This window comes from Vicia villosa, unplaced genomic scaffold, assembly GCF_029867415.1.
Source record: "Vicia villosa cultivar HV-30 ecotype Madison, WI unplaced genomic scaffold, Vvil1.0 ctg.000010F_1_1, whole genome shotgun sequence".
NCBI lineage: Eukaryota > Viridiplantae > Streptophyta > Magnoliopsida > Fabales > Fabaceae > Vicia > Vicia villosa.
The window spans coordinates 1,060,020-1,075,201 of NW_026704940.1; the positions used below are offsets into that span (position 1 = coordinate 1,060,020).

The 15,182-nt window shown below is 28.6% G+C and overlaps 1 long non-coding RNA gene across 1 annotated transcript; it reads right to left on the reverse strand.

The window, feature by feature from the left end:
- Window positions 1-2,874: 2,874 nt before the first annotated feature.
- LOC131621587 (uncharacterized) lies at window positions 2,875-11,051 on the reverse strand. Its single transcript, XR_009289626.1, has 4 exons — window positions 10,860-11,051; window positions 3,874-3,933; window positions 3,339-3,416; window positions 2,875-2,952 (listed from the first exon to the last, which is right to left on the reverse strand). It is a non-coding gene; the product is annotated as an uncharacterized LOC131621587 (long non-coding RNA).
- Between the last annotated feature and the right edge of the window lie 4,131 nt (window positions 11,052-15,182).

Here is a 15,182-nt window from a genome sequence, read left to right on the forward strand (position 1 = left end):
GTGTTAGGAACCCTTGACCGATTGGACTTGAGGTTCAGTTAAAACTCTACTGAGATAGTTGTATCTCATCCCTTTCTAAATATTTCAAATAGTGGAAAAAAGGAAAAATATTAAAGGAAAATGCTTCGAAGACTTTGAAGATCGTGTCATCTGTTTTATTTTATTCGACGTGTATCTGATTTATATTATTTATATTATTAGTATTGACATCTAAATTATATATCTACTATGTTAAGGATCTAGTATTATATTTTGTATTTGATTTCACTTAAACATATTTAATTATACTGAATATCTTAATGATGTTTCGATTAATATGATTTTAAACACATATTATTTGGAGTATTGCACTAATAACTTTCTAAATGGTTCAACTCATTATCAATGAGCCTAAGTTATAAGTAACTTTCGTTATGTAATTACAGAAGAAACTTTTTATAAAGTACACTAGTCAGAGACCCGTGTTGTCGCACGGGTGCATTATTTATGATGTAATATTTTATGAACGATGCGAAAAATGTGAAGTAAAGAAGTTTGACCAAATTACATATATAAAATGGAAATTAATAATTAAAAAGATTTACTAATCAAATATTAGTAGTATGAAAATTAAGTTCTAAGTTAAAATAATAATACAAATATAGGTTTAAGATAGGACAATAACACAATAGCAAAATTGGGGCCAAATATTGAATTGTCCAGAAAATCCTGCAAGACTTACAATTAAAAATATATATCGTGTTGATAGTGTCCCGTAATAAAAATAAAAATTTTGGCATTTAGAAATAAGAATTTTGTGTTTCAAATACAAACAATTGTTAATTAAAATAAAGTAGGTATTTTGATGATAATGCCCCGTGAAAAAAAAATTAACATTTGAAAATAAGAGTTTTGTGTCTCAAATAAAAACAATTGTTAATTAAAATAAAAAAGCTATTTTGTTGATAGTGACCCGACAATAAAATATATTCAGGATTGGCCATCACGATTTTCCTAAGTTGGTCTCTTCACAACCTTGTTGTGGTTTTCAAACATTAGCCTATAGTTCTTATGCACGGAGTAGATTGATAGGAACACAAAAAAGCAGACTGCTAATGGTACCTTTTATCCGGTAAAATAAGCAAAAGAGACATTATTATATCGATTATTCTGACATTACACAAAACTGAGCATTGGAAAAGTCTCTGTTCTAAAGCAGGAAAGAATACTAATTAACCATACATACATCTAGTTTCCAATGAAAATATATTCAGGATTGGCCATCACGATTTTCCTAAGTTGGTCTCTTCACAACCTTGTTGTGGTTTTCAAACATTAGCCTATAGTTCTTATGCACGGAGTAGATTGATAGGAACACAAAAAAGCAGACTGCTAATGGTACCTTTTATCCGGTAAAATAAGCAAAAGAGACATTATTATATCGATTATTCTGACATTACACAAAACTGAGCATTGGAAAAGTCTCTGTTCTAAAGCAGGAAAGAATACTAATTAACCATACATACATCTAGCTATTACTTTTACCAAAACTGTTACATAAATTAACTCTGTGTGATGATGACATTGTGATCCTTATCCCTTACTTTTATAAATATTATTTAATGAATTATTTGACTTTACATTTGGATGCCAATTAGTTCAAAATACTACTTTTATTCACTAATATCCACCGTACACACTAAACATAACTCTCTTTTATCCAATTTTTTAACTTAATTGTTCTCTTTCTTCCTTTATATTTTAAAACTCATCTGCATCTTCATATACAACATAATCCTTACCACTAATTCTTCAAATATGCATGTAACAAATTCAAGAAAACTATGAATTTAAAATCATTCTTCTTCTATTTTAATGTCTCAGACACTTATCCATACTTATAAATGTCTCTTCATCCAAACCATCTCAGCACCTTTGTCCGAATCTATGCTGCACAATCTCACACTTGGATGTACAAAGGGAATTGTTTTGTGCTTTTCTTCTTTTGCAACTCGAGGCTACCGACCCGCCAAAACCTAAAAGAAGGCTTGTGATAAAACATTCAGAAATATCAAATGTGATTCTGTATCCAGATGTGTAAATGGTTGCATATTTATTAGCATGAATTTCTGAGTCCACAATGGTGTTAACAATGTTTTATCAGGTTTATAATATGAGTTTGTTTATCCTAAGATCAAGGTAGCATAACCAAGATGTGGTTGATAACTTGGAAGCAATCTTTGATTCTGTACATTTAATACTACAGCCTTCTAATCAGCATGTGGATTTGCTAGAGAAGACTCTAAAATTCAACCTGAAAACTTAGAATAAACCTAATCAATATATGCAACAGCTACATAACTTTTAAAATGCAGATGCAAAATCTCAATCTCAAATAAAAATCAAATTCAAAATGCAAAATTATAATGTCAATTCTCCAATATCAGTTCCATGGTGCTAAGGGTGAGGGTGATATAGAAATCAGATCCATGTGAAAATTCATGTATAAACTACATAATCTACAAAAAATTATATATCAAAAGCATCAATATGAAACTCTTCTGTGCAAAGACTAAGCCAATATAAAAACTTTGCATCATTATATTGTTCTTAAAATTTTACATCTGATACTTTATATATTCACTATGAATGTCTGATTTTGCACTCCCTCTCCCTTAATTCTGCATTGGTGAAACCACCACTGCCAATCTAATTTCACATCTTTTTTGTTGAAAAATATTGTCCAATATTATTTAGAATTCACAGCATCCATATCTAAAATATTAATCAATATTCAAGCTTTAGCTATTACAGTAATGATGCATTCAGTGCTTATCAATGTTATGATTTATAGCTAGTGTGAAGTAGTTTAGTCATATATGATTCTGTTTTGAATCATATGAGCAACAAATGAAATAGATATGGGCAGCCAGATCAATTGAAGATATGGGCAGCCACTTATAAGTGCTAATTCTGCAGTAAGAAAATGAAGTCAATATTAGATATATTAAATTAGCAACCAAACTTATAAAAGCATTGCCTCAAATATTAAAAAGAAAAATGCAAATCCATCAATTTCTCAGTTGAAGTAAGATGGGTAAATGTTTGCAGGTGCCTGGGTTGCTTCCAAACAAAATGTCTTTTCTGATTCTTTATATATTAGGAACTTCATGTTCCCCCAGCATCAAATCATGATTCTATATTCCCTAACATTTACATTCCAAGCCAATTAATCAGTTCAAAATAATAAAATTACTTAAATTATTGTACCACATATTCTTCATATATACATTGAAAAGCTTATGTTCGTTTGATTGAAATCCAAAAACTGAAATAAACTACTCTGTGTCTAAAATTACCTGAAAATCATCTCTAGCTCACCAATGCAATCAAAAATATTGTGTATTAGTTGTCCAAGTACCACAGTAAGGTCATTGCTAAATTGTTAAGAGTCCCACATCGGACAATATATGGCCTGAACATGTCCTTATAAGTGGGGGCAATCCTCACCCTACAAGCCGGTTTTGTAGGGTTGAGTTAGGCCCAACCACACTTCTTAACATGGTATCAAGAGCCTCGTTTAAGATCCGGTGGGCCACCTTCTATGGTTTCCGCTATCGGGCCACCCACCATTTATTTCCACGCTCCAGTTGTCTAGTCCTGGGCGTGAGGGGGTGTGTTAAGAGTCTCACATCGGACAATATATGGCCTGAACATGTCCTTATAAGTGGGGGCAATCCTCACCCTACAAGCCGGTTTTGTAGGGTTGAGTTAGGCCCAACCACACTTCTTAACATAAATGGTTCAAAAGTCACAAAACATTAAGTTCCAACTATGAACAGAGTGAAAAATAGTGAAAGAGAGATTGAAATGAAATATGAGTTTCTAATATACCATATAATCGGAGACGAAAACACATAAATTCATCTCAACAGTCACTCACCATATGCGTATCTGTGGAGAACACATAAATTCATCTCTTAAACGTTATAAAACAATACAACTTCACAAAATTAATTTTGTATTTTGATGATATAAATCTACTTTTAATATAATAAAGTAGAATACATATGAAATCCTATCATTATCCCTCTAATCACCAATTTGAGGGTGATAATCTGGGACATAATGGTAATTGCATCTCCTTTATTATTTTAATTAATAAATAAATATTATAATTATTTAGTAACAGTAATTACACCCCTTAACCAATTAAATTACACAAACCCTAATTATTACTAATTGTTACATTGGAACACGCTTTGTAACCAAATTCACACGGTTTTGTTTTTCCATGCATTGAAAAATACATCAGTTTTAATTTTTAGTCCATTCCAATTCTTTCTCACCAATTATAAAGTAAGGCTGTTTTTCACCTTCCTATACATCTTCAGATCCTTTCAATCTTCCTTCTGTCTTCGGTTTACACATAAGTTCTACATGTTCTTCTTTCTTCTTCTTTCATAATTTCGTCATATTATTCTACGTCATAATATTGATTCTTTGCTTTTTCGTCTCCACCCTTTTGGCCTGAATTTTTCTTCTTTCTTCTGCTGTCATCGTGTTTATGTTTCATCTTTTATATAATTTTTTCTGATGCTTTCATTTATTCGTTTGTGTTTCTGTTAAACGGATAATGAGCCGAAATTTGTTATCAGTTAGAAGATGGAAAAAAACAAGGGTCGAATTTTTACTGACCATAGATTGTTGTTGTTTGTTGTTACGCTTAGATTGAGAGTGGAAGACCCAGTGCAGAAAGAGAGAATCGATGAGAAATGCTTTTTAATTGGTTTGTTAATTGATATTATTTTAATTTAATGTGAACTTTTGCATTTTATTATTGTCATGTTATATTATTGTATTTGTTATATTATTCACGTGATTGATGCAAATGGGATGAAGACATTTTACTTTATTCCATTTTACTATATTATTCTGTGTAAATGAATTTCAATTATAATTTATTATAAAATTTTAATTATAATTTATTATTTATAATAAGTAGTATACATCCATTTATTATATTATTCATTGATTTGGTTTTATATATTTTAGTTTACAAACAATAATATGCTTTGTATCATGATTGAGATTGAGATTTTACCTCAAATATTAATTTTATATAAAAAATAATTGCTATAAAAATAAATAAAATATAAGAAAAAAAAGGAGATTTATGTATTATCTATTTTTAATATCATAAAATAATATACTGTAAAAAATACTTAATTACCCTAACTAAAATTAATTTAAAATAATATTTTGTGCCTCTATGATCATTTTCATTATTATTATTGTATTAATATCGGTAATTATTATTTTTTATTATTTTTTCCACTTTAATAATAATATCTTATTATTAGGTTAAGTGTATATTTTAAAACAAAACAGCCATATTTTCTTTATTCTAAAATAAATCCTAATTAATTATTACAGTTTATAAAATGTATCCCATAAAAACTCTGTTTAGTCTGCAACTTTTCAAATCTATAAAATTATTAGATTTCAAAACATTAAAATTATAACATAATTAATTAATTTAAAAATAGGCTTAAATTATTTATTTCAATCTACTAAAACATTACTTTTATAAGTTTAATGATACAGATCATTACCTACTATATTATTTAAATTACATGATTGGATAGTTAGAAATAGTTGAGTTACATTACATGACCAATATGTGTTATTTATATATAATTTAATATTTTATTTGATAATATATTTTATAAATAAATAATTACTAAATTTATTTTTCATTATTATAACTACTAAATTTATTTAAAATTTATCTCCCAATGTGTGATCCGTACGAACATACACGTGTAAATTAAATCTACTTTTAATATAATAAAGTGGATCTTTTGCCGACAACGTGAAAGTTTTTTCGGTGGAAGTCGTAGACGACGACAAATTCAATGGTTGAGGGTGGAAACTGCGTGTTTAGATTTTCGACGATGAAGACGGTTCTGCGTTAGCCGGCGTGATTTCCGGTGGCAGGTTAAGGGCGGTGCGAAGATCCAACGGCGGCAATCGGAAAAAGATCCTTCCCTTTATCTTTTTTTATCTCTTCTATTTCTTCTCTTCTTCCCAGTTTCCAATATACTGAGTTGTTGTTATTTTGTTTTCTTAGCTACCACTTGAAAACATTACTTTTATAAGTTTAATGATACAGATCATTACCTACTATATATTCAATTCACTAAATCATAAAATGTATATTTTATTCTACTGAGAGTATGTATCAGATCGATTGGATTTTATTTTTTAATAGAAATTATAAAATTAAAATTATAACCAATTATAAGAATGATTGACATGCCTGGTGGGTCAAACTAGTTTTTCCATCATATATATATATTTTTTTGACTAAAAAGATATTCATTCATTCAAATTGAAAAATACATCGATCATTACAAATTCAAGATCGCTAAAAACGGAAAAAGGTGAATCTGCAAACAATCTTGCAACACCTAGGTTAATAGCATACAACGACAAACTGAAAGTGCCTACAAACTGAAAGTGCCTACAAATATTCCTCAAATCTGCAATGATTTGAAGTAAATGTGTCAATCTGAACCAACAAACACCGTACTAAGACGGGAAAACCAACAAACACCGTACTAAGACGGGAAAACCAACAAACACCGCACAAGACGATGAAAACTTAAAAACACACAAAAGAAGAAGCAAATCTATATGGATAACCACTTATTTAAATAAAAAGAGAAAGAAAACGGTGTTGAGGGAGGGGTGATTTCTAGCCAAAAATGGCCAAAAACCACCCCTACGTTGGAATAATGAAAAGAGAGAAAAGTTTAGAGGAGAGAAAAGTTTAGAGATCTTTTCCATCATATATATTTGGTTTAATAGCAATTACCAAACTATTTCAAATATATTCATATAAATTTTGATAATTAGATTCTTTTATAAAAATTATAATATTCAATAATTTTTTTAATATTTATGGTGTAAAGAACATATTTGTAATAAATATATTAATTGTAATAAATTTATTGTAATAAATATCTATGATAATATTCAATAATTTTTTTAATATCTGTGATAATAAATATATTAATTGTAATAAATTTATTGTAATAAATATATTTGTTGTAATAAATTCATTATATTTGTAATAAATATAATAAATATATGGGTTATGGTAAATATATTTATTATAATAAATATATTTATGGTAATTAATTCATTATTTTGTAATAAATTTATAGGTAATGGTAAATGAGACCTAAATAAAGAAATTTTTTCTTTAAAAAAATGATAGAATAATCTATTTATGAAATAACTATCTTATTTGTAAAAAAAAAACTTAAATATATAAGAAAAGAGAGTCCATTTTTTAAAAACTTACTCTTTATTATAAAATAACTATCTTATTTGTAAAAAAATTAAGAGAAATGATTATTTAATATAATATTAAATAAATTTTTTAATTATAGTATTCATTTCAATTACATAAATTTTATTTTTTTTCCGAATTCAATTACAAATAAAATATGTCAATTAATAAATTACTAAACAAACCTACAATATAAAATTTCTTAAATTTAAGATAGTATATTTATTTTCAAAGTAATCGTTAAGAGATAGTACCATGATTACCTATTATACGTTTTACTACACCCTATTATACCTTTTCCTAAAAAAATTATTTTAAATTTATTTATTGCAGACCATTCATTACGGTATTGATAAAACCAAATTTATTATGACCTGCCTCCACAACTTGGGAAACCTACACACCTCTTTTACGTAAAACCTTCAAATTCCAAGATGCTTCAGCAATTTTCAATTCAACTGCATCGTGTTATGTTTCAATATTTTTTATATCCCACCTTGGGAGATAATTTTCCTATTTGCAATACTTCATTTCTCTTTCACCGTGGTTCTAGCTAGGGGTGGGAATAGGCTGGGCCGAGCTAGGCTTTGCCAAGCCTGAGCCTGGCCTGCTATAATATTCAAAGCCTAAGCCTGGCTTGTAGTCTATCATAGGCTTATTTTTTTGGCCTGGGCCTGGCCCTGGCCCTGGCCTTTTTGAAGGCCTTATTGGCCTATTAGCCTACTTAAAAGCCTATTTCATTTGAACATTTGTAAATAAGTCATTCAACTCGTCTTTATATAGACTGACAAATTAAAAGATTAATGAGATTAAATGTTTGTTTGCATTAGTTTATTTGAGTTTACCTAGTAGCATCAATTTTGTGATATTATTTGTTTGAGAGAACTTATCGAAACAACTTATGACATTGTTCATAAGATTCTTTTCATCTTATTTTCATAATTTCTTTAAGATAACTAAAATTTATTTTTATATTTTTAATTCAAAGTAAAAAATATAGTATAATAATAATAAAATTATTCATATGTATTTAAATAGGCCGGCCTCTTAGGCTTAAAAGGCTTTTTATGTGGCCTATGGCCTAGCCTTTTTAGCTAAATAGGCTTATAAAAAAGCCTAGGCCTTTTCTATTTATCTAAAAAGCCTGGCCTGACCTAGGCCTATGTAGGCTGGGCCGTAGGCCCCTGTTAGTCGGTCTGGCCTATTCCCACCCCTAGTTCTAGCTTCCCTTCAATTGTTATTAAAAAATTGCTATACTCTTGCTTATCAAGCATCCATTCATATATCAACCGAATATTATATGCAAGACAACCACAAATATGCAAGACAACCACAGTTAATATGTGTTTCATTTGGCCTACATTTATTCATCCGTGAAATCCTATCAATTTTATCATAATTAATTTTTTTTATTTGAAGTTATATCAATGAAATAAATATTTTTTAATATTATTTATTTATTAACAAAATAATTAATTTTTTTGATAAAATATTAATTGTCTTTTTTTAATTAGAATATATTTATCTCTACCTTCCATACAGTACCTTGAGATAAATCATTTTTTGGTTATCCAACGATCAATTGGACGCCTAAAAAATTATATAATCAAAATTATAGAATGAATAAAGTTTTATCGTCCAATATAATCATTTAATTTTATTATTTTATTATAATCAATGTTGTTGTTTAATTTTTTTTATTTGAAGTTATATGAGTGAAATAAATATTTTTAATATTATTTATTTATTAGCAAAATAACTAATTTTTTTAATAAAATATTAATCGTCTTTTTTAATTAGAATACATTTATCTCTACCTTCCATACAATATCAACAAATATACAGTACCTTGACATAATTCAAATTCAAATGGAGAAATAATTGAAAATAAACGAAAAAATATTTTGTATAAAATTAAAGATTAAAAATTAAAAACTAAATAATAAATGATATTCAAAATTGATTCAAAATTTATTATATGTTAATTGAGTAAAGGACTAATAATAAATATTTATCAATAATTGAAACGTTATGTTTACCCATAGGCATCAATATCATTACCAAATAATTATATATTTGAATGAATTATTTATTGATCAACAAATCAAATAATTAATTTATTGTCAGAATTGCTTCATTAATCTAAACTACTAACAATAATACTATATAATAATACTAAATATAGTTTTATCTATAAATATTATTTATTTTTTATGTTCTTTTTAAAAATATATGCAATATATTAATTATAATTAAAGATATTATTAAAGTATAATAAAAGATATTAAAAACTTCAATTATAAAAAAATGTTAGTAATTTTTTATGATAAAATTTAGGTGAATTCTTATCTACCCAACACAAAAAGTTGGGTAGAGTTACCTTTAGTGTAAAATGCATTGAAAACAACCAAAAAGTGTATCATTTAATAAATAATTAAAGATGATAAAATTAAATAGTGTTATATTATTGGTTGAAGGTACACTACCCAACTTTTTTAGATGGGTAGAGAAGTTGTCCCCTAAAATTTAACATTTATACTAAAAAAATAGCTATTAATATTTTTTATTACAAAAAAAACATGATACAATTATGATGTATAAATACATAAATTTCAAATGAAAAACATACATTTTTCGACTGACCAAAACTACTTATAAAATTACATTTAACATGAGACAATTATGATTGATGAATACATAATTTCTTATAAAAAATGTTATTCTTTTTGTATTTTATATACATTTTTAACCATCACTATATTATATTAATTTACTATTTATAATGACATTGTATGAACCGTGCGTTCGCACGAGTAAATGATTTCTTAATTATTTTCTTTATTTTTCTACTAAAATATATATTTTTCGACGGGGCAAAACTACTTAATGTGTATATATTTTATTTACATTTTTAACCATCATTATATTATATTTATTTACTACAGATAGATAAATACTTAATTATTTACTTTATTTTTTATATGGACATATTAACCTATAATTGATATTTTTGAAAAAATAAATCTATTAAATATATTGAAATTTTTATTTAAAATAAGTAAAAAGATTTCAAATCCTTATAATAAGATAGAGGTATGAGTGACAATAAATAAAATTTGAACAAAAAAGTTTGGTACCTGTTACCAAATCAAATAAATATAATCACATATATTATATTTATTTATTATTCATAATATTGTGTAATCCCTGCGAACGCACGGGTAGATGACTACTCACGATAGATTTATAACTATATTGTATGATGTGTGCGAATGCACGGGTAGATGACTAATTAATTATTTTATTTATTTATTCTACTAAATTATATATTTTTAACTAAATTAAATTAATATTTATATGACAATTATAATTTCAAATGTTTTTTATTTTTAATTTATGTATCTTTTATATATATTTATTAACCATCATTATATATTTATTTATTGTTTATATCGACTTTGCGTGACCCATGCGAACGCACGAGTCCTTTATTAGTTTAGGTTAAAATATGAATGCATACCCGTAATATTTTCCTGAAGCCATTTTGAATTCTTCAGGCTATAAACGCCTCGAGTCATAATGCAACAAAGACGCCATAGCTCCAGCAAATAACAACACCAAAGCTAGTTTGGATGTAGCAAAACAGCAAAGATCCGATAATGAATCCAGTCCCGACTATTAGTATATAAATTTCCACCACCAAGATCTATCTGATAAAAAAACACTAAATATTTAATAATATTAGACTCAGATTCATGAAATTAATCTTACAAAATAACAGGGAGAAGTGTATCGATTAAGGATGAAAATATAATCTGATTTTTCTAGAGAACTTCAAGCTTTCAAATAGCAGGAAAGAATGAAACAAAAGTGCAAGCCTCACCTCGACTAATACAGTTTTCCATGTTTCTAGATCTGAATCTGAATAGAGAGAGAGAAGTTTAGGGTTTATTTTTTGTGATTTTAGGGTTTTGAGAAAAGAGAGAGAAGACAAGACGATAGAGAGAACGAAAGTGAGGTAAAGGGGAACGATACAGACAAACAGGGTACAGAGAGGGTACAGAGGGAGCAAATAGGGTTTGGTATGGAGGGAAAGAGGAAAAATGAAATTGGACCAATAAGAGACCAACAATTGGCAAAAAGTTGAAAAAGTTGTATGTTATTTTGTTAGTTATGAAATTGCCCTTTTATATGTGCAATTTTTTTTTTAAGCAAAGGGCATATAAGTCAGATTGGTCAATCTCTTAGTATATGTTTGTATAGTAGATTTGTTAGTTACGGAATTCCCCTTTTATATGTGCAATTTTTTTTAAGCAAAGGGCATATAAGTCAGATTGGTCAATCTCTTAGTATATGTTTGTATAGTAGATTTCTTATCCATAAAGAATTAAGTCCCAAAAAAATCCCCACCAAATGAGGATAAAGTTGAGAAATAAAAGGAAGGATATAGGATACGAAGAATCTTAATTGTTTGAATTATATAGAACTGCCCAATGGCAAAATCGTCTATGCAAGTAGAAAAAGATGGCCCAATAGGCCCACTCAAAGAAAGAGGCTTTACTAGGCTACTAGCTGCAAGCTATAGCTATGATAGAGTAGCTCTCAAGTCCCATCCAATCAAAACCCCACAAACACTGAACCATTGTTTGGTAATAATCATAATAATATTATGCACATTTCGTAATAAAGGGCTTTACATTGCACACAAGATGAATAATGCAAAAATGTATAAATTCAACTTGTACCTATCCTAAAACTATAATTGAGGAAAGAAAAGATGAAGGAAGGATATGAGTGTGAATTATTGGCATGCAAGAAGTGCTTGTTTTCATTCTATATTCTGATGTGAGAGAGGTTTAATCGGATGAGAAGTTGCCATCAAGTAGTTAATGTAATTACTATGTCACTAATTAAGGAACCATTTCTGCGGCTGTGGGCCAGAATTTATTTCTTCATAATATATAAATGCTTCTTTTTTTTCATTATCATTTTATTTTAATTGTCATAAGAGATATCATAATTTTGACCTCTTCACAACATTTATGTAAATAGTATGAAATTAGATAGAAAAATACAGAATGTTATATTTCAATACCTCTCTCATTTTAAATTTATTATTATAAAATATAAATATATTTCTTCTCAATTATGATTTATGCAGGTAACCAAAAAAAAACATTATGATATAAGTAATTATAAGAATAAACATGTAAAACTAAGATTATTATTATTTTTTTTAAATTATCTCCAACAATCTTATTAATCAGAAGTTTTATCTTTAATAAGCTCTAATTGACTTGTAATTTTGGTTGTTTTTTTTAGTCGGGTTTTTTATACCGGTTTTCTTTTGTATTCAGGTTTTGAGAATCTTTAATTCTCTTTTTAATTCCACCTTGTTTAAAAAAATAAAATAAACAGAAGTTAATTTTAACCATAGAAGAAAGATGTGATAAATTTGAGTAGTGTTGCGTTTGATGCTTCTTAAATAAATTTTCTTCGTTATTAGTTTTCAAAAAGTTAATTTATTGTTGTCAAACCTGATACTGATAAGGGAACTATAAATAGTACTAGTATAAACTTAATTCAGAAGTAAAAACTAATCTAGCCGGAGTATTAATTCACGAGGAAATGCTTCCAAGCCGGAAGGTTGTTGATATTAGAAAAGAAAATAAAAGAACCATTGATTTATAAATTATTTTTATATTAAAAAAAACAATGTTAAATATATTTCAGTTTTAACCCCATCAAAGTCACATTTTTTTCTATCATAAGATGTTTGAGTTAAGAGGAAACCATCATACACAAATCATGTCAAACCATGATCATTACCCCACTCAAATCGAGAAGAACTCTTTTTTTTCCAACCTTCCTCGACAAATATCATGAAAATCACCTAGGTACAAGTTAAGAACGATCAAAACAACATTCATAACACTAAACAAAATGCACACCAACACATGCTCCTTACAAAAAAGGTACTTAGATGATGTCTTCCTCAGACCACCATCGTCTATAATCCAAATGAAAACCCTCTTCAGTTTACAAAGGGATTTAGACTAGAGCATCACTTTCATTTTGTCTCAAATATCGCTTGCAACTCAAGTGTTAGATAAATTCTTTTATGATTGATCATTGATATCTTGTCAGTTAAAATGTCCTATATGAATTAAGTGTTGGGCTTTTCCTCTTATTTGGAGAGAGATCCAAAATGGACGTGGGTTAGTGACTCATGTGTGTGTCAGCCTTTGTTGTAACCCAACAAAGAGAATTAGGTCATTCATTCATTGTGTGAGAAAAACAACAAGAAAAGCTAGAGAGGAAATACTATTCCCGTAACTCCTTTTCTGCACAAATCAGTTCTAGAAAATAGGAGCTTTGCGCAAAATCCAACAGTCAGATCGTCCTAAAAATTTGGCACAACGTTCATGACTCATAGGAGCAAATTCTGAATGGTGGAGATTGAATTCTGAGTTTTTTAAATCAGTATGTCGAGTCGATATTTGATGTCATAATTTCTTGGTGTTTTTGGGTTGTTTTGTCTCTCTTTGTTCTTATTGTATTCCAAGATTGATTATAGATCTTGATGATGTTTATGTATTCCTCTAACTAGTGTTAGAGAGAACCTTGCTTATACTCATTGTTGATTATAGTGGATATTTTTAAGTGGTCTACGAATCCTTTGGTTTTTTATTCCTAGTTAACGAAGGTTTTTCCACGCTAAAATTGTGTTATGTTGTTTGGTGTGTTTTGGTTGATTGTCTCTAAGTTGCATGTGATATTTGGGAGAGTTTGTATTGTTGGATTTTTTTCGTTGCATTTGTGATTTCCTCACAATAAGTGGTATTTAGAGTTGTGGTTTGATTTGTGTTACAATGGAGACGAACACATCTCAGATGGTGAGTTTGAAAGATTCCAACTATAATGTTAGGAAAGGAAAAAGGGAATAATTGCTTTATGTGAAAGGTTTTCACTTACCGATTTTCTCTAATGAAAAACTCGATGGAAAGAGTGATGAAGAATTGACTTTGTTGTATAGACAAGTTTGTGGTTATATTCGCCAATGGGTGGATGATAATGTTTTAAATCATGCGAGCTCGGTGATTCATGCTCGCTCTCTTTGGACCAAACTTGAGGAGTTTTATGCGAGAAAGACGAGGAACAATAAGTGTTTCTTGTTCAAGCAATTGATGTCATTGAGGTATAGTGATGGTTCACAAATGACCGGTCACTTGAACACTTTTCAAGGGATTCTAAATCAATTGTCGGCGATGAATCTTACTTTTGATGATGAAATTCAAGGTTTGTGGCTTCTTGGTACTTTGTTATTATTATGAGACTTTTAGGACATCTTTGTCTAACTCCGCTCCGAATGATATCATCTCGATGAAATTGGCTAAAAGTAGTGTGTTGAATGAAGAGTTGAGGCGTAAGTCACAAGGTTCTACTTCACATTATGAGGTGTTAGTTACCAAATTAAGGGGGAGACATCAAAGTAGAGGTTCAAGTAATCGTGGAACTTCATGTGGTAACTCACAAGGAGGCTCTAATAAATTATCTCATATTGAGTGTCACCATTGTGGGGAAGAGGGATACATAAAGAGGTATTGTCGTAAGTTGAAAAGGGAAAACAAGAAGAAGAACTACAACAACGACAAAAAGGAAGGTAAAAATAATGAAGATGTTGCTATTGTTGATGATTTCTTTATTGTTTGTGATAGCTGTGTAGAGAATGTCAATCTATCATGTGATGAAATGGATTGGGTGTTTGATAGTGGTGCTTTTACTCATGCAACCTCGAGATGTGAGCTTTTTTCAACTTACAAGATCAGTGACTTTGGGGTTG